Genomic DNA, 19764 nt, shown 5'->3' with positions numbered 1-19764 from the left:
TGAACTGAGCCGCTTTAGAGAAGCGATCAACGACTATAAGGATGACAGTGTTGCCTTGTGACGGAGGCAACCCTGTGACGAAATCTAGGGCAATATGGGACCAAGGGCGAGTAGCTATGGGCAAAGGGTGAAGTAAACCAGCCGGAGGCAAATTGGAAGATTTGGATCTGGCGCAAATATCACAAGCGGCGATAAACTCCCTGACATCCCGTTCTAGGGTGGGCCAGAAAAACCTGCGCTTAATGAGACTGAGCGTTCTTTGGACACCCCCATGACAAGAAACACGAGAAGTGTGGCCCCAAACCAGAACGTCCGAACGCAGAGAGGAAGGCACGTATAGAGTGTTAGCGGGGGGAGGAGGATGATCGGGTTCCTCATCCTGAGCCTGCAGGACCCGCGTTTCGATATCCCACGTGAGATTACCGACCACGCAGGTGGGTGGAATAATGGGAGTAGCCTCCTCAAGGTCATGATTACTGTGGATGCGAGATAATGCATCGGGTTTGACGTTCCTACTTCCGGGTCGATAAGTAATGATGAATGAAAACCGATCAAAAAAGAGGCACCAGCGGGCCTGACGGGAGTTTAGGCGTTTGGCAGAACGGAGGTAAGCGAGATTTTTATGATCCGTCCAAACTATGAAAGGGTGCTCCGCCCCCTCGAGCCAATGACGCCATTCCTCCAGAGCTAACTTTATGGCAAGGAGTTCGCGGTTCCCAACGTCATAGTTCCGTTCCGCAGGTGACAGTTTACGTGAAAAGAAAGCGCAGGGTTTGAGTTTCCCTGAGGAAACCTCACGTTGGGAAAGGACGGCTCCCACTCCGGTATCGGAGGCGTCAACCTCTACGATAAACTGACGTTGGGGGTCAGGTTGGATCAGGATGGGAGCTGAGATAAACATCCCCTTGAGTTTATCGAAGGCGGCCTGGGCCTCTGGGCTCCAAACAAAAGGTGTATTAACAGACGTAAGTTGAGTGAGTGGGGCGGCGAGACTGCTGTAGTTGCGTATGAATCTACGGTAAAAATTGGCAAATCCGAGAAAACGTTGTAACTGTTTACGTGAATCGGGAGGTTCCCAGTTGGCGACAGCGGAAACCTTGGCTGGATCGGGGCGGATGTTGCCAGCCTCAATAATGAACCCAAGAAAAGACACGGTAGATACGTGAAAGTCGCACTTTTCAGCCTTTACAAAGAGTCGATTTTCAAGAAGACGCTCAAGGACCTGACGAACATGGTGGATGTGGAGATCGTGATTGGGTGAATAAATGAGAATATCGTCAAGATAGACGAAGACAAACCTATTAAGGAAGTCTCGGAGGACGTCATTAACTAGGTGTTGGAAGACTGCAGGGGCATTGGTGAGCCCAAAGGGCATCACCAGGTATTCAAAATGACCAAGGGGGGTGTTGAAAGCAGTCTTCCATTCGTCCCCCTCCTTCATACGGACTAGATGGTACGCATTACGGAGATCCAATTTGGTGAATACACGCGCTTCCTGAACGGTGTCCAAGGCGGAGCTGATGAGAGGCAAAGAATATTTATTCTTGACTGTGATCTGGTTTAATTCTCGGTAGTCGATGCATGGCCGAAGGGTCTTATCTTTCTTTTGGACAAAGAAAAAACCTGCACCAACGGGGGACGAAGAAGGACGAATGTGACCCGAGGAAAGAGATTCATGGATGTACTTTTCCATGGAGAGTTTTTCAGGACCTGACAGATTGAATAATCGTCCCTTGGGGAGAGTGGCCCCGTTTAATAGCTCGATGGAGCAATCATAAGGTCGGTGCGGAGGTAGAGCTCCTGCCTTGCTTTTACTGAAAACAGTCCTGAGATCATGATAACATGAGGGTACCTTGGAGAGGTCAATATCATCAGGTGCTGGCTCCAGATTGGGAGAAACTGATGGTACTGCGGAGCGGAGGCAGTTGGCAAGGCAATGGGTGCTCCAGTTAGTTATGTGAAGATTCACCCAATCGAACTGGGGATTGTGACTGCGGAGCCATGGGAAGCCTAAGATAACAGGAGATTGAAGCGTTTGAGTAATATAGAATTGCATGACTTCATGATGGTTACCAGAGGTGACAAGTTGCACGGGTCTGGTGCGGTGAGTGATTCGAGTGAGCAGCTGACCACCTAGTCCAGCTGCCTTGACAGGATGATCCAGCGGTTCTGTGGGGAGACTGAGTTTGGACACTAAGTGACTGTCAATAAAACTTTGTTCAGCTCCGGAGTCTATGAGGGCTTGGCATACATGAACATGAGACTGGTGACATAGCTTGACAGGTAAATAAAGAAAGTTATTTTCCTGAATAACAGTGGAGGAACCCTCCCGCGGCCTGTCTTCTAGCGGGGGGCTTTGGAGTTTAAACGTAAGGAGCACTGCTGCACATGGTGCCCAGAATGTCCACAATAGAAACAGGTACCTTCTACCTGGCGTCTGCGGCGTTCCTCCGGTGTGAGTTTAGAATGTCCGATCTGCATGGGTTCCTCAGAGGAGCAGGTGACGTGTTCAGGAGAGATGGAAGGAGATTCTGGCATGGGGGTTTTAGACACAGGGTTATTTACAGTTTTCCTCTCAGTATGTGCTCTTTCTACCTGACGCTCGCGGAGTCGTACGTCAGAGCGAAGAGCTGCAGTAACGAGCTCCTCGAACGTTCTGGCTTCAGACTGAGAACAGAGATGGTCTTTGATCTGGTTGTTAAGTGATCGATAGAAAACCCCTTTTAGGGCAACGTCCGGCCATCCAGCTTCCACAGCTAGTATTCGAAAGTCAATTAAATGTTCACTTACAGATCGGCTGCGTTGCCTTAATCCTAGAAGGTGGCGCGTCGCCTCCTCAGTCTTGCGGGGTTGATCAAAGACCAGCTGAAATTCACCTAAGAAACGCTCGAAAGAAATCTGAGAAATGGGGTTAGCAGTTAGAAAGGCCTGAGCCCATTTGAGCGCTTTGCCTCTGAGGGAGTTAACTATGAGGGTGATCTTGCTGTGGTCAGCTTGGTAATATCGCGGAGCCTGCTGAAAAATAAGTCTGCATTGAAGAAGGAAACCCCCACATGATTCAACGTCCCCCTGAAAAAACTCCGGTTGAAGCCGGAAATTTTCAGGAATCCCAGAGGCAGCGGATATGTCCAAGCTCCCGGCTGTAGGGGCTGCAATGTTGGTATTAGCATTAGCTGGATATTGTCCGATTGAATTCATCTGGGCTTGAGAAATTATTCTCAGGCGACGAGAAAGGTCCTCCTGAATAGCGGTGACCCGGGTGATGGTACTGTAGAGGAGGTCCAGAAACAGTCCGTGCTGGATGACGGTCTGACGTAGATCTTCCGGGTCAGCTGGGTCTGGGTATTGGCCAGTTTGTTCTGTCATGGCGTCGTAGACGTAGCAGACCCAGATGCTGAAACCCGGAAGAAAACTCACAGCAAGGATGACTTTAAATGGATTTATTTTACCAGAGGTAAATAAGTTTCTGAGGGGATGAGGACGTATTTCCTCCGTGGATTGAACTTGGTGTTTCCTTTGAGCTGATGCAGATGAAGGGGAGGGGGCGACACGAGGACGCGTCGAACTGTGGATCCAGATGGAGCGAGGCTTGGGCGCTGAGGACAGCGGGACCGGCTTGAGGTAAGGCGTGGACGCCGAGGACGGCGGAAACCAGCTTGGAACGAGGCGTGGATGCCGAGGACGGCAGGACCAGCGTGGAGGGGAGGAACCAGCGTGACCAAGGTAGGAACCGGAGTGAGTATAACAAACTGGCGTAGAATTCTGGTGAGAGCTCCCTTATGAAGACCGGCAGGATGATGAGAAGATGAGGATCAGCTGGTTCCAATCAGCAAGGTGGTGAGAGCTGTAGGAGGGGGGGAGGTGAACTGACAGGCACCGTGACATTCTTTTTGATTCTGGATTGCAGGATTTAGAATCATATAGTAGGTTAAAACCTATTTAGTCAGCCAACAATTGTACAAGTTCTCCCACTATAAAAGATGAGAGAGGTTTTCATCATAGGTAAACCTCAACTATGAGAGACAAAATGAGAAAACAAAATCCAGAAAGTCAAATTGTCAGATTTTTAAAGAATTTATATTGGTTGAAAACAGGTATTTGTTCATCTACAAACAAGCAAGATTTCTGGCTCTCACAGACTTGTAACTTCTTCTGTAACAGGATCCCCTGTCCTCATCTTCCCTGTATTAATGGCACCTGTTTGAACTTGTTATCTAAATGAAATATACCTGTCCAAAACCTCAAACAGTCACACTCCAAACTCCTATATGGCCAAAACCAAAGGGCTGTCTAAGGACACCAGAAACTGTCAAAAATTGTTGATCTGCACCAGGCTGGGAAGACTCAATCTGCAACAGGTGTGAACAAATGAACTGTAATAATCTCCCTCCATCTGGGGCTCGCCACAAGATCTCACCATGTGGGGTCAAAATGATCACAAGAGGGGTGAGCAAAAATCCCAGAACCACACTGGGGGACCTAGTGACTGACCTGCAGAGAGCTGGGACCAAAGTCACAAAGACTACCATCAGTAACACACTACGCCGCCAGGGACTCAAATCCTGCAGTGCCAGACGTGTCCCCCTGCTAAAGCCAGTACATGTGCAGAACCGTCTAAAGTTGGCTACAGAGCATTTTGATGATCCGGAAGAGGAGAGTAGAACTTTTTGGTAAGAACTCTACTCGCCGTGTTTGGAGGAGAAAGAAAGCTGAATGGCATCCAAAGAACACCAGACCTACTGTAAAGCATGGGGGTGGAAACATCATGATTTAGGGCTGTTTTTCAGCAAAGGGATGACTGATCAATGGCTGGTTCTTTCAGCATGACAACAATCCCAAACACTCTGCCCGGGTAACGTAGATGGGGACTTCATAAGAAGCATTTCAAGGTCCTGCAAGTGGCCTAGCCAGACTCCAGATATCAATCCCATAGAAAATCTTTGGTGGGAGTTGAAAGTCTGTGTTGTCCAGCGACAGCCCAAAAACATCACTGCTCTAGAGGAGATCTGCATGGAGAAATGGGCCAAAAGCCAGCAACAGTTTGTAAAAAACATGTGACTTACAGAAAATGTTTGACTGCTGTCATTGTTAACAAAGGGTTTATAACAAAATATTCAGTTTAACTTTTTTGCTATTGACAAAATACTTATTTTCCAACATTCTTTACAAATAAATCTTTTTAAAAACAGACAACGTGATTTTATGTATTTTTGTTTCTCTCATTGTTGAGGTATAACTAGGATGAAAGTTACCGGCCTCTCTCATATTTTTAAGTGGGAGAACTTGTACAATTGGTGGCTGACTAAATACTTTTTTGACCCACTGTATGTCTTGTAACCGCGCAGTGTTGGTTATTCAGTAATTGAAATCGGGAGCAGGAGGTGGTAAAAAAAAAAAGAATAAGTCAGAGAAGATGATTGTTGTGGACCCTGAAGTCAAGCAACACAGATTAGCACGAAGACTGGACAGTGAACTTCTGACCCATCTGCAGGAGGCAAAGGCTGCAAATGATTGAAATGTAAGCAACTAGTCATCGGTTTAATCGTTTTTCTTTCCTGTCATGAGCTTCACTTTAGGGATTTTGTCGTCTTTGAACTCAAAGACATGGATGAACTGATTTAAAGCCTCAAGAACGTGATGATGTGTGAACAAGGCTAACAGACATGATTAACAAATCCTTTCACACTGGGGTAACAACACAATTCCAAATGTATTCCTATTAATCACATGGTTACTCCATCAGTTGTGCCTAGAGGGGAATTAGGCCGCTTTTCCTTCACACATACAAATGGGCTGGTCCTAAACCATCACTTTAGGACAGCGAAAAGAATCGCTCTGGACTCTGGGTCTGACCTCTCAACAGGGGGACAGTTATAATAATCCAAAATCAAATTTCTAACATTTATTACAGTCACTCCAACAGAAAATAAAATAAGATGGAACCTGATTACCACATTAACATGTCTTTCAAGCAACAAGACATCCAAAACTATACATAAAGTTAACATTTAAGTCACTTACTGTCCATTATATTCTTTAACATTTTAAACAAAATGAAATTGTTCTTCAGTAAATACTCTACAGTTCTTGAAAGTACCGTAATGGTTCTGCATATTCAAGTGTGCGCTGGGCGAAGTCAAACAAAGTCATTTAAGATAACAATCCTGCACATTAATAAAGTCATGAATATTAGATTCCTGCAGTTTTCTGCTGAAGGCTTTTACTGTTTTCCTACTTTTTGAGCTGCAAAATTAATGTGTTGATCTTTACCGTTGGAAAGTCATATTTCGAAAAAAAAATTACTTTATTTCCTAGTGTAACAGATTTCCATTGTAAAGTTCCACTTCTATCATCTTTTGATCCATTTTCAAAGCGGTCTCAGTGGTTTTTAATGATGATTATGCTGTTTTTAGCCAAAATAAAAAATAAATTGTTGTTTTCTAAGAGATAGTTTCTGCAGAGCAGCAGAAGAATGACATGAGGGAAAATCGTGAACAGAGGTTTGGCCCACAGACAGTAGCACCTACGTCACAAATTCAAGCTTTTTCTAACAAATCTTTCTGATTCACAATGGCTGTAATGAAGAAATACTCCGAAATCCAATTTTAAGCTTAATTTTCTTTATATATGTCCTCAATCATAAGGAAAATGCTACAAGAACACGTTAAAAAAACAGTTTTCATAGAGTGTGTCAAAGCATTACAAAGGGCTTTATTCCCCAATTTAACAGAACACCATCTTAATGTCTGTTAACCATTAGTGCTCCGGTTGCAATCGAATGTGTTGCAGAGCAAATCTTTACACAAAAAGTTTTATGTAAAGGTTCAAAGAAAAACCCTGTCAAATAAAGGTTATGGAACAAAAGTTTCCATCTTGACGGGATGAGATTGTGTCCCTTCAAAAGCCTTCTCATTGCACCGACAGCTTTTCCATTCTCGGTTCTGGGTCCTGGCTCTCGCCGAATGAGGACGCTGGTGTGGAACGTAAAAGATCAGCCGATCATTTTGGTTTGTTTTGCCAAGAGAGGAGAAGAAAATGACTGTAATTTAAATCAGCGGCCTCTCAGATAAATCATCTTTCCACAAGCAAGCTTTGTTTACATTTGCAGAATCTGCCACAAACAAAAAGATTGTTTCAAAAAAAAAAACATGAAGGCTTTATGCCGTGTGGAGAATTGCTGCCATCAATCTAACTCTCCAGAAAATCTGATTTCCCTTTGGCAAACTGAGCTGCCACCTTCCCCTCCCACAAGCTCACATTTGCACAGCATCAGATCCATATATTTTGCTAGAAATGTCTCCTTGTCTGATTGAAGAGACAGAAAAAAACTAATAAGAAAAGCTGTCGAACGCATTAGAGATAAGTGAAAGCGGCTCAAGCAGATTATCTTATAGAGCAGTGTATTAGGTTACAAAGTGACTTACAGGAAAGAGGAAAGGCATAACTAAACATAAGCTTAGCAGTAAATTGAACAAAACTCTGTGCTTTTTAAAAAAAACAATGATTATTTTATTGTTCACAAATGAAACTATCAATGACATTTTTAAAAGTTCCCTTTTCCGTCCTACTGAATGACCTTTGTTCCACTGATCCTGCCAATCCACATGAAAAGTTTCACTGAAAAAGGTTCCTCTTTTTTTCCACTGTTTAACATTCACGTCTTTCTTTCCACATTCAGCGAGAATTACACTGTTCAATCCATTTATGACAAGAGTCTTTAATCGCTTGTATGAAAGGCAAAGCGCCACAATCGTTACCTGTCTGACAGACAGAGAGAAAAGAGCTGAGTGAAGCTAATATGAAAGAAGTAAAGACAATCCAGACCTCAGAGGTCACCTTATATATATATATATATATATATATATATATATATATATATATATATATATATATATATATATATATATATATATATGGACAAAACTGTTGGGACCCCTCAGTTGAAGAAAGAAAGTCCAGAATGCTCACTGAAACGTTCAAAAGTAACAATAAATTGAAATTTATTGAAAATGTAATAATCAAAATCGTCCATTACTTTTGAGTTGTTAACAGAATTATTTCAAATAAACTAATAAAACAAGGCTGGACAAAAATGATGGTACCTCTATAAAAGACTGAGAACTAATTGGCCAGGGGGTCATGATGAACTCAGGTATGTCCTTTGATTGACATCACAGCTGTTTTCAAACCCATAATCAGTCAGTCTGCCTATTTAAAGGGAGACAAATAGTCATGTTGCTGTTTGGTGAAAAGGTGTGAACCACACTGAACATGGACAACAGAAAGTGAAGGAGAGAATTGTCCCAGGACATTATAAACAAAATTATAGACAAACATAGTAAAGGTAAAGGCTATAAAACCATCTCTAAGCAGCTTGAAGTTTCTGTGACGACAGTGGCATATATGATTCAGAAGTTTAAGACCCACGGGACAGTAGCCAACCTCCCTGGACGTGGCAGGAAGAGGAAAATTGAGGAGACGGATAGTTGGAACTGTATCCAAAGAGACAAGAACAACCTCCAAAGACGTTAAAGGTGACCTCCTAGATCAAGGTACATCAGTGTCAGATCGCACCATTCATCACTGTTTGAGCCAGAGTGGACTTCATGGGAGACGACCAAGGAGGACACCACTGTTGACAGGAAATCATAAAAAAGCCAGACTGGAATTTACCAAAATGCATGTTGACAAGCCCCAAAGCTTCTGGGAAAATGTCCTTTGGACAGATGAGACCAAACTGGAGCTTTTTGGTAAGGCACATCAGCTCTATTTTTGTAGACTCAAAAATGAAGCATACAACCAAAAGAACACTGTCCCTACTGTGAAACATGGAGGAGGCTCAGTTCTGTTTTGGGGCTGCTTTGCTGCATCTGGCACAGGGTGTCTTGAAGTTGTGCAAAGGAAAATGAAATCTCCAGATTATCAAGGCATTCTGGATAGAAATGTGCTGCCAAGTGTCAGAAAGCTTAGTCTCAGTTGCAGGTCATGGGTCTTCAAACAGGACACCGATCCAAAACACACAGCCAAAACCCCCCAAAAATGGCTCAGAGAAAAGCGTTGGAATATTCTGAAGTGGCCTCTATGAGCCCAGATCTGAATCCCATTGAACATCTGTGGAAGGAGCTGAAACATTTGGAGAAGACACCCGTCAAACCTGAAACAACTGGAGCAGTTTGCTCATGAGGAGTGGGCCAAAATACCTGTGGACAGGTGCAGAAGGCTCACTGACAAATACAGAAACCGTTTCATTGCAGTGATTGCCTCAAAAGGTTGTGCAACAAAATATTAAGTTATGGGTTCCATCGTTTTTGTCCAACCCTATTTCATGAGTTTGTTTTTTTTAATAATTCTGTTAATCAACAACTCAAAAGTAATGGCTGATTTTGATTATTTAATTTTCAATAAATTTTAACTTATTGTTACTTTTAAACATTTAAAGTCATTTCAGTGAGCATTATGGACTTTCTTTCTTTAACTGAGGGGTACCAACAATTTTGTCCACCACTTTATTTATGAAATAAACCTGATCTCTCAACATCATCCTTGTTTTCTGCACATTGTAAATGAGATTTACAGTCAATGCTTCTTGTAGGAATAAGGCAGCTTCAAGCACCGAGGATTGAATTTGACGTGCATCAAAAGAGGCAGCAGACCTGAATTTGACACATGAATCACGGTCAGCTTGAACAGTATTATGCCGGGCTTGGCGGATTTGTTCAGAAGTGTTGCAGTTTTTGCCCAAAAGAACTACTAATTTATTTTTTGTTTTTTCTTCTTTACATTGCTTCTGCGACTTTTTCATGCCTGTAGAAAAAAATGTGTACGTATTTTGGCGCCAAATGTTCACAGATCGGTGTACAACCTTGCTATTTCATGCAGGCCACCTGTGTGCCCTGTATAGGTTTGCCCCAGTGACGTGCAGTCAGGGGAGGCAGCCTCACCTGCAAAATAAAGCTTAAAAAATACATAAATAAAATAAAAATAAATGTACTTTTTTTTAATAGAAAATATACAAATAATTTTTTGTGTGGGTTTTCAATTTTTCTGTGGTAAAAATGAAAATAATAAAGTAGGCAATTTAGGAATTTCCTTTGATTAATTTCTCGCCAACTGATTACTTTGGTGCCAGTTTGTGATCCATTTATTCTTTTTAATCTGCTAAAAATGCGGTGAGGCAGGTGAGGCAGAGCGCCCCCTGCCTTGAGGCTTTAATGCGGGGAGGGCAGAGGGCGCTGGTGATCTCAGAGAATGTGACAGAGCGGCTAAAGAAAATAATAAAATCAGTGCAATCAAGCAAGTCAAGCGCAGTTCATCATTTTCTAAATGGAGAATTTTGTGACAAACTCACAAAATTGCTTAGACGCGTCTCTGGCAGTGAGACAGAGACACTTCAAACTGAAGAAAGAAAAGGAAAACTACAAACAGGTTATCCATGTGTTTCTTCAGAAGGAGCATTGCATGGACCTCATGTATAAGTTAAAGTATATTCAATAATAGTAATGTTGATGATTTTTTTATGCTAGTTTGTAAATGAAAGAAAAATGTTGAAATGAATTTTAAACAACACATCAATCAAATGGTGAATAAGCTTCTCTGTAGGGTTTATATGTTTGTAAATCTGACCGATGACTCACCAGCCGTGCGTGAACATCGCTCCACATCACTGGTTTACCCATTTTTGGCCCCCTATATCCACCCGTAGGGGCAGGTGTGACTGAGACACAAATAAAAACCACATTACACAAACCGCCAGAACACTCTTTAAAATCCATAACACTGACAATCTCTCTTCTCTTCACACTTTTTATCTGAAACTCTCAGTAAAACAAACTGGATCAATACACAATCAAGACGCTTGGTTCCTTTTTTAAGATCCTTTTAGCAGCTATTTGATACAACTTTATTTCTGAAAAGCCGTCATTTTCTGCCAGGATGAGGGATTTGTTTGGATGAAAGCTCTGTATTATTATTAAGAGAGTGCAAAAAATGTATAAGTGGCTTCTTTGATCTGATGGCTAAATGGTCAATGACCGAAAAAGTCAACAAGAACGAACAAACAAGCTGAAATTTTTTTTTATTTTAAAAACTCATCCATTGAGTGAATGTTCTTGAAAGTCCATTTTAGTGGAACATTTAGTTTCCTTTTATTCCCACAAACTTGACCACACAAAAGCTCCTCCTTTGGGGGAGATTCAGCCCCGTTTTAGAGGATCAAGCACCCACACAAACATGCATAGTCCGTAATATGCCACTGCTTCCACTCGAAACCCCATGAGAGGCAAAAGAAACAAGACTGGGACTCAAAACTCCCCAATAACTTGAAGCCCCTGCTGACGTCTGATACCTGACCCCAATATTACAGTTCACAAACATGCAAATATGCGTGAAATGAGATGCACTCAGAATGCCCCAGGAATGAGGAAAAAAATAACACAAGTGGCGTTTAGAAATAAAAACAAAAGCAAGAATCGGATATTTGCATCATTGCTTCTGTTAAGGCCAAAGAGGATTTGCATCACAGTGTCATTTTACAGCTCATTTGCTGAAAGTGTTCCCACCCCGGCTGACTCTGACCCTTTGAGGACGCAGAGCTGACAAAAGGGCAGAACTCTTGAGCTGCAGCATTTCAGAGATAATGATGGTGTCGGCAAAGGCCAAACTTAATCCAACAAATCTGTCCAACAATATGCAGTCTGGTTTGAAGGAAGTGATGGAGCAGCTGATCGGGCTCAGAAAATCCCATATAGAGGACTGCTCATTTAAAAACACGTATTTATAAACGTTCTGCTGAAATGGTCCATAAATGTTCAAATTCTGTTTGTGTTTTTGCTCCTTTCGTGCAAAAACGTTGACAGTTATTTACCCTGATTTTGCTCCAGCAGCATGGGGAGTTTCGAGAAAGGGGGAATTTTTACCTTAATACGACTTCTAGTTTTCAGTGCCTTGTCTGCCGTGCTCCTTTTTTTTTTTAAACAGATGTTTCTAACTTCAAACAATGTCTGAGCTTAACTGGGTGGAGAACTCAGACTATTTTTCCTCTGCTTCATCTTCATATCGTAGCTTAAAATGACATCTCCATGGAAACTAGCTGGCTGTTAGCTTAAATGTCCACATTTGGTGACACACAGCTCAGTTCCTCCGAGGCACAGAGTGTGTTTCAGTTGTGAAGGGCTGAATATGGTCTGCAGAGGGGAGGGAGCACCAACGGAAATGACTGGAGGCTCAATCGTCTGCAGGCTTTAGATGTTAGAAATCGTTAGTCACAAATGAGTTTGGAATTTACTCCATTTGGAAACTTGAAATATAGGAATTACTCAGATAAAAAAAAGCAAGCTTAACATCTTAACCTCTTTGATGTTAGGGAAAAAAGTCCAACTAAAAGAAAAAGTGCCTTGAAAACCTACTGAAAAATGGTGCTAATTGTGTCATGCAGAAGTGAGTTTCTCTGAAGGACTTCAAGGTTTGATTTAAAGTAAGAATTTAGTGCGTGCAGGAGCTGACCTTGCTCCAAACAGAGTCCTCAAACCAGCCAACCGTGGCTTTAGAAGCGTCTGTCAAGAAGCCTGCTTCATTATGGACACACATATGTGCTGCAGAACGACTGTTTTAGGAGCTGATTAATTAAGGTTAAAGCAGCGACACCACACTGTTGTTCAGGAAATGTCTGTGCACACACTCTGAGCGCACTAGAAAACCCACTTCAGATTTATTCCATGCATAAATTGATTGGATGTTGAAGGAGGATGATGGAGAAGAGTGAATTTCAGATTTCTTGTGGCAGTTTAACAAAGTTTTAGACATAGCTGGGATGAAGGATGTGCCGCTGCCACAGTTTCTTTAATGTGGGCTGACTGGCTCCTTCTTTTGCTTTGGTGCATTCAGGGACAACAGCCAAGGCGTTGTGTTTCTCACTGAAGGACGTGTCCACCAATGGAAAATAAGCTGAACAATTTTAAATCTGTCAACTTGGTCCACAGCTGGAATAAAACCAAATTATTTCTAAAATGAAATGTCAGTCTGACACTCAAGGAAATTCTGAATCAGAAAAGTATTTTTCCCTTTAGAGAAATTCCTCCGGAATTGTCAAGACTTTGCCTAATTATGGACTCTCTTTAATGTTTTATTAGGTTTTGTCTGAAAAAATACTTAACTGTGAACTCTAGAGTGCCACATTTGTAATACTATTAAGTTAAACATGGCTAAGAACTTTTTTTTCATACAAGTTTATTGTTTTATACCTTTGCAGACGTGATAAAATTTCATCAAATTAAATCTATGCATTTTCTCTTTATTTAAAATTATAAAAAATAAAAAAAGACTTAAAAAATCCTAAAGACACAGAAGAATAACCGGTACAACAAATGAACAGGCATGGGATAACAGGAGGTGACACAAAAACAAGCTCAGCACACTTCACTTCCCATCAAAGTTTATGGAAATTTCAAGCAGTCCTGACCTCCAAGTCACCAACCACTAATTCATAAAAACTGTTTCAATCCCAGCATCCTTTAGTGGATTTTTAAAAGTCACAAAAGGATCATAAAGTTTGAAAACACTCATAAATCTTTAACTCTACAGCTTTCATGACGCCTGTCAAGTGAAGAGCTGAATTTTTACAAACAGAGTTTTATCTTTGACTCCTGAACATTTGCGCTAGAGTTAAAAAAAAAAAAAAAATAATATAAATTGGAATCGCACTGCACAGCTCAGCTCAGTTTGTTCACCCTCAATGGTCATCTAATTTTAGGTCAACTGTGGTTCAAAGCTGAGCAAACATGATGAAAAAAAATCTGTCTGTCGGAGAAGTTTCCAGAAACAAAACATAAAAAAGCAGCAACAGTTCCCTGCAGCGCGTCTGCCAAACATCTTTCATTAAAACACGATTTTATGGCTTTCATTTATTTATAGTCATTAAATTTGGGAGACGAATTCTTGCTCAGAACGTCTGCAGCTTTTGCTGAAACTCAGTCTTTTTTAGGCACGTGAAAGACGCTGATAAGACGTACGTCTCAACAGAAAACCAGGCTCATTTAAAACAAAGCATAAAACTTTCCGATGGACATTTTAAATATGTGCAGTGTCTAAATAACATGATTTAAGGTATCAGCAGGAAGTTCAAATGTCTCTGTTTGCAGAAACAACCATGGAAGCTCCACTGTGGATTCAATGAAAGGGTGGTTGACAGATATTGGTCATTGTTGAGTTTGGCGGTGAAGTCAGTCACATTAATCTGCGGGATATCACTGACAGCCACCTATCCTCCTGTCGCTGAGAAGATGAGTATTTGGACAGACAGTAACTCAGCACCATCATGTCATTAATCTGGCAACTTCTGAATATGGAACGGTGAAAAGGGAAACTTTCAACGTTTGCTCTCTGATAAACAGATAGGAGATCTCAGTCAGTAAACCAATTGTTAAGTAAAATTGAGAAACATCCAAAACACCACTAGATCTGAACAGTGTTAAAAGAGGTTCTACAAATTTACCTGGTGCAACATGGATCCGATTTTCAGCATACCAGTATCTGTTAGCCACCAATAAACTATTTTCTTGAAAAACTAAATTTTAGTTTGCAAAATTAAAAAATATGACAGGAAAGCTGCTTTTTGGGTTTTTCCTTCCAGATGTTCTTTCATCTGTGTGACTGCAGCTTCTGCGCTGATTCAGCAAATCTCTGTGTGAAAACTGACAGATAGAACATTATAGCAAAGCTTCCAAAAATGTCTGACTCTGTCACATAAATTAGGAATAGAAAGGCGAAAGTAAATAAATCAGTTTCAGGCAAATGAAAGGTGCAGATGATATAAAGTGCTAACAAAAGAAATTCATAAAGAAAATAAAGTCATATGGACATTAAAGGCCTTTTTTTGTTTAGCATACTAGATGTGAAGGTCAGGATGATTTTTGCAATGGTACCTATGTTTTTGAGTTTAATGATTTTATTTTTAAAATTGGGCTAAAACTTCAACTGTAACAAAATACCTAAAAGTAGATATATCCTTTAAAGGAAAAAAAAAAGATTTTTACCTTCTTTTTTATGATTTTATCTGTAATAAAAACTAGAAAAATGTACGTTGAGAAAATAAAAAGGTTTAATTTTTGCATCTGGGAAACTTTTTTTTAATTAGATTTTCATTATTCAAAATTGTAATTTCCTGTAATTTAATATGTGCGCATTTTGAAAAAAAAATGTAAACAAAAGGACATCTTTAAGCAGAAAATGAAACAAAAAAATTACTTTTTTTTTGTACATTTGTGGAAAACAGTCTTGCTTTAAGCCAGTTTGAGATATTATCTTTATTTTGTGTCTAATATTCATGTAAGTCCATTCAATTTCATTTATATAGCCCAATATTACAACTTATTTGTCTCAACGGGCTTTAATGAAAATAACATTTTCAAATGGTTTTGAAACAGCAACACTAAAAGGAATTTCTAAAGAAAAGGTCATAAAAAGAGTCACATATAAAGGCCTTTATTGTTTAGTCTACTTAAATTGTAGGTAAGTATATTCCTTATGTTTTTATTATGGTACTCGTGTCTTTAAGTTGAATAATTGTATTTTTTAAATTAGGCTAAGGTTAAAAGGTACTGAAAAGTGGATTAATTCTTTAAAGAAAAAAAGATTATTATTATTATTTTTGAACATAAAACATGTTACCGAGAAAAATTAAACGCCTGCAAGTTCAACTTTGATTCGATGAACCAAAAAGGAAAACGCTTTATTTCTGCATCTTAAAAAATGTTTAGTCTTATGAGTTTTACTTTCATTACCTAAAATAACAGCTTCCTGTGGCTTAATATGTGTAGATTTTTTAAATGAAAGTGTTAAAGCAGCACATCTTTAACCACAAAATGACACAAAGATGTGACTTTTTTTTGTAAAGTTATGAAAATATTAATAGCTTCATGTTATTATGAGATGTTATCTTTATTTTATGTTTAATAATTATGTAAAACAACAAAATCTTCTTTTCAATATCATGAGATTTTTTTTAAATGGCTTCTCTAAAAAGGTAAAATTGCTTGAAACCGGCTTTCTGGCAGAAAAACTTGCTAAAAATCAAACGACAAACATAAAATACTTTGTCTATTAAAGTAGATCCAATGCTGTATGTGTCCTGTTATATTATGAAAACTTGTTTATTGAACTAAGTGCACACAAACCCATTGGATTCTCTCTCCTAGGAGCAAAAACAGATCTCAGTGGCATGCTCTCACCTCAGAGTGGTGTTGGGCTGAAACCTCTGCAAATAATTTGCACCATAATTACTTCCTGTTTTGAAAAACAGGCACATTTTACTTCTGTTCTGTCTTTTCCACTTTAAAAGTCATATTTTATTGAAGAAGAATGAATTTTAAACTGTGAAGACAGTGTTGTAAGCTCAGAATTGTTTTAGTCCCATAGCAAAAGCATAAACTACATCTGCCTGGCATGTTGATCTTGTTTTGTGTTGCCAAGTGTCAGAAGGAAATCCTGTGCAAACTCAATAAGGCCCCAAAGTTCTGCCGCTCTCTCCCACAAACTCCTCTGCACCTCGCTAAATGAGAATATCAGCATGGGAAATTAAAGTGGAAACAGAATCCACAGCACGCTCCCATATTGATTTTCAGAGCAATTCTCTGACAACATGAACACATTTGAGATAAATATATAGAAAAGAAGACAGCATCAGCAGTGTGTGTAAAGTATTCACTATGATAAACTCAGAGACTCTAGGGGAGGCCAGGTTGCATCAGTTTTAGCTTTGCTTGTTAACAGCTTTTCCTTTTTTCCCCCTTCTTTGAAAAAAAAAAACATGGCGTCAGGCTGTTTCAGTCCTCTCCGCTGTTTCTGCCGTTTGTCCAAAGGTCTGAGAATAATGACTGGAAACGGTACAAATGTCTCACTGTGTGCATTTGTCACTTTGACGGGAGTGGAATGGGTTTTTTGGCTAATTTGGATTTTTGCTTTGACAAAAAAAAAAAAAAAGATTTGAAGCATTAATATGTCAGTAAAGGTTTTGTAAATTATGTCGATGTTAGAAGAATAAAGTTGTTTTTTTTTTTAGCTGTACCTAAAAAAAGTGGTCACAAAGCTGCTTTGTCTAAATTTATGTTTGTAGTCCAATTTAAAGAGGGAACTTGTTTGGCGTTTTAACATGTTCCCCACTTATATTTGGGAAAACCAAGTTTCAATTTCTAAAATAAACTTGTTTAGTTTACAAAATTCAGAATAACAAAAGTTGCAACTTATTTTGACATTCAGGAAAAATCAGGGGAAAAAATTGCTTATTATTGCATTAAGATTGGTTTCTTTATTTGCTGCTATTTGGTTTTTTTTTATTTCCTTGAAAATTTCTTCTCCATAAAACAATCTTTGTAATAAATTTGCAATAAGAAATGGCAAAATGACACAAATGTCATAATTACATTGTCAAATATCTGAGTAACATTGAACACAAAACACAAAACCACTTTGGTTCCCGTGGATGAACAAAACAGGGAATGAGGTGATGCAAGGAGCTCTACTCTGATAAGCTGAGGGTTCAAGGTCTGCAAAAGTATCAATTAAAATCTAAAGAACGCTTAATTATCACTCTTGAGTCTGAGCTGTACAGCATTAGAAAGTCAATTCCTCTTTCAAAGTAAACTCTTAGAGATGTTTGTTGTGGAGCTCTGTGGCCCTGAAGAGGTGAATGCACATTTTAACAGCCCAAGAAGACACCATGAAAATACAAGCAACATGAAAGTGCCATTAAATACACAAGTGAAAAGTAGAAACTTTCCTTTCTTAGACTAAGAGCATCCAAGGCCTGCATGCTTCCTCTCAGTGGATTTCACAGTCTGCACATGACTCCAACTTTGCTCCACGCTTCATGAAGATCTGACGCCCGGCAAAGAAAGAAACTACATGATGAAAGAGGGTGCCGGCCATCCGAGCCAGCACTGGTCTGGAAATGACTGGTTATGGTGTCAAACACAAAGATGAATGGATCAGCCTTAGATTCTATGCTGTGAACTCTCAGATGAAACAGCCGGCAGCTCGCTGTAGTTTGAGGCCGATCAGAAGAGAAACGCAGTGAAACACCAGGAGTCCCTCTGCCAGAGGAACAAGTTTTTCCTCTCTTTTTATGAGAAATGTTTATAAAACAGCTGCACTGAAAATAGTGACAGACTAAGCAGCTGAATGAGTAGTGAAATCACTGAAAGCCCCACTCCAATGAAAACCTTGTTTTGGTGGTTTTTTTTAATGTGTTATTGTAGCATTTTTTATTAACGATGGTGGACATATTTTTATAGAAAATTAAGTTAAAGCTTATTCCAATAACTGTCAATCAGAACCAGATGTGGCATAGGAAATGGACTGGGCGGGCCACAAACTCCCTGCTCCGCTCCCTTCTGAATCATCCACTTGCAGACAACTAGATCCATGAATGTCTTGGGTTTCCTCAAAACTGTATAGCTGGATAATTCCAATTCTTGGCATCATTTTTTTCGCACCTGTACTGTTAGCTTGGGGGTGTGATGAACTGTAAGCTAACAGTAGAGTGCATTAACAGAGAGCTCTCAGCAACGGGGAGGAGGAAGGGGGGCAGGGTTGCTTTGTGTCAACAGTCTAGCCCAAAACACTTAAGAACTTCTGCCGCTCTGCAGAAACTATGTCCTAGAGAACAACACGGTAATTGAATGTAGGCTAAAACGACATAATTAAAAGAGCACTAAGAACGCTTTGAAAATAGACCAAAAGATGATCGGAATGGGACTTTTACAATATTTGAGTATATCAGTAAATTTCTAAAAACATAACTTTTACATTTGGATTTAGCTGCAAAGATCTGCTCTTAATGCGTATCCAAAAACCCAGTATCTTAAAGAGTAACATCATGTGTTGATAATAAATGCCCGTGCATTTTATCAGCCTGGTTTAGCCAACTCCTAATCCTTTGTCATCCCAGTGTGTCATTTTTATGTCAATCTGCAGGAGAAACGCAGCTTTCTCACCTCTTTAAAGGACCTTTATCATGCTTTCTTTAGCCTTAAGAATACATGTGATGTGTATATTATATATCTATATATGATCATTTATATATCCATATATTTCATAATATATAACCTTTGGCACACTATTTTTTTTTAATGATTGATTCATTTTCTGACCAGTATGTATGTAGATCTCTGAGGCTCCGCCTTTTACTCCTTGTGGGTCCCGCCTATTTCATGACGTCAACCTAGAGCTGGCATCAGCAGCGTGTTCACGATTTTGTCCACAAAAACCCAATATCCGAACGTTTGCAAAGATGGACGTGCGTATTGTGCATATATCAACTTTTTAAAGCATTTTTGCTGATCACAGCTAGCTAGAAAGTGGGTGTGTCTTTATGTTAGCCTGGGGGCGGTGCTTACAGTGCAGACTCCTCCTGGATTGGGCTGTTCTTCACTTATCTATGTCACAATGTGAGACCCTGCCAGTTTTCCTGGGTTGGGAGGGGCTGGTGCTGAGAGCACATGTTTTCAGAAAAATACTTAGAAATGTGTGAACAGATGAAAATACCACTTTAGGGTTGTTTTTTAATGATGATTGACCATTATAATACACATAAAAGCTAAAAAAAAAGTTGATTTTGTGGTGATCTAGGCCCTTTAATTCAGGAGTCTAGAGAAGAAGAAAAACATAATGCAGATTTTTTGTTTTACACAGAATGAAATTGCCTTCACTGATCACTTCTAAAAAAAATACATTTTCTTTCAAGAATAAATCAAAAGAGAAATGATTCATTTG

General features: G+C 39.9%; 1 protein-coding gene across 2 annotated transcripts in view; it reads right to left on the bottom strand.

Moving 5' to 3' along the window:
- The window catches only part of asic2 (acid sensing ion channel subunit 2), a 316441-nt gene that overhangs the window by 203084 nt on the left and 93593 nt on the right, over positions 1 to 19764 (bottom strand). The window lies entirely within an intron of this gene.

This window comes from Oryzias latipes, chromosome 8 (assembly GCF_002234675.1).
Source record: "Oryzias latipes chromosome 8, ASM223467v1".
Taxonomy (NCBI): domain Eukaryota; kingdom Metazoa; phylum Chordata; class Actinopteri; order Beloniformes; family Adrianichthyidae; genus Oryzias; species Oryzias latipes.
This window is presented reverse-complemented; position numbering and strand designations above follow the sequence as displayed.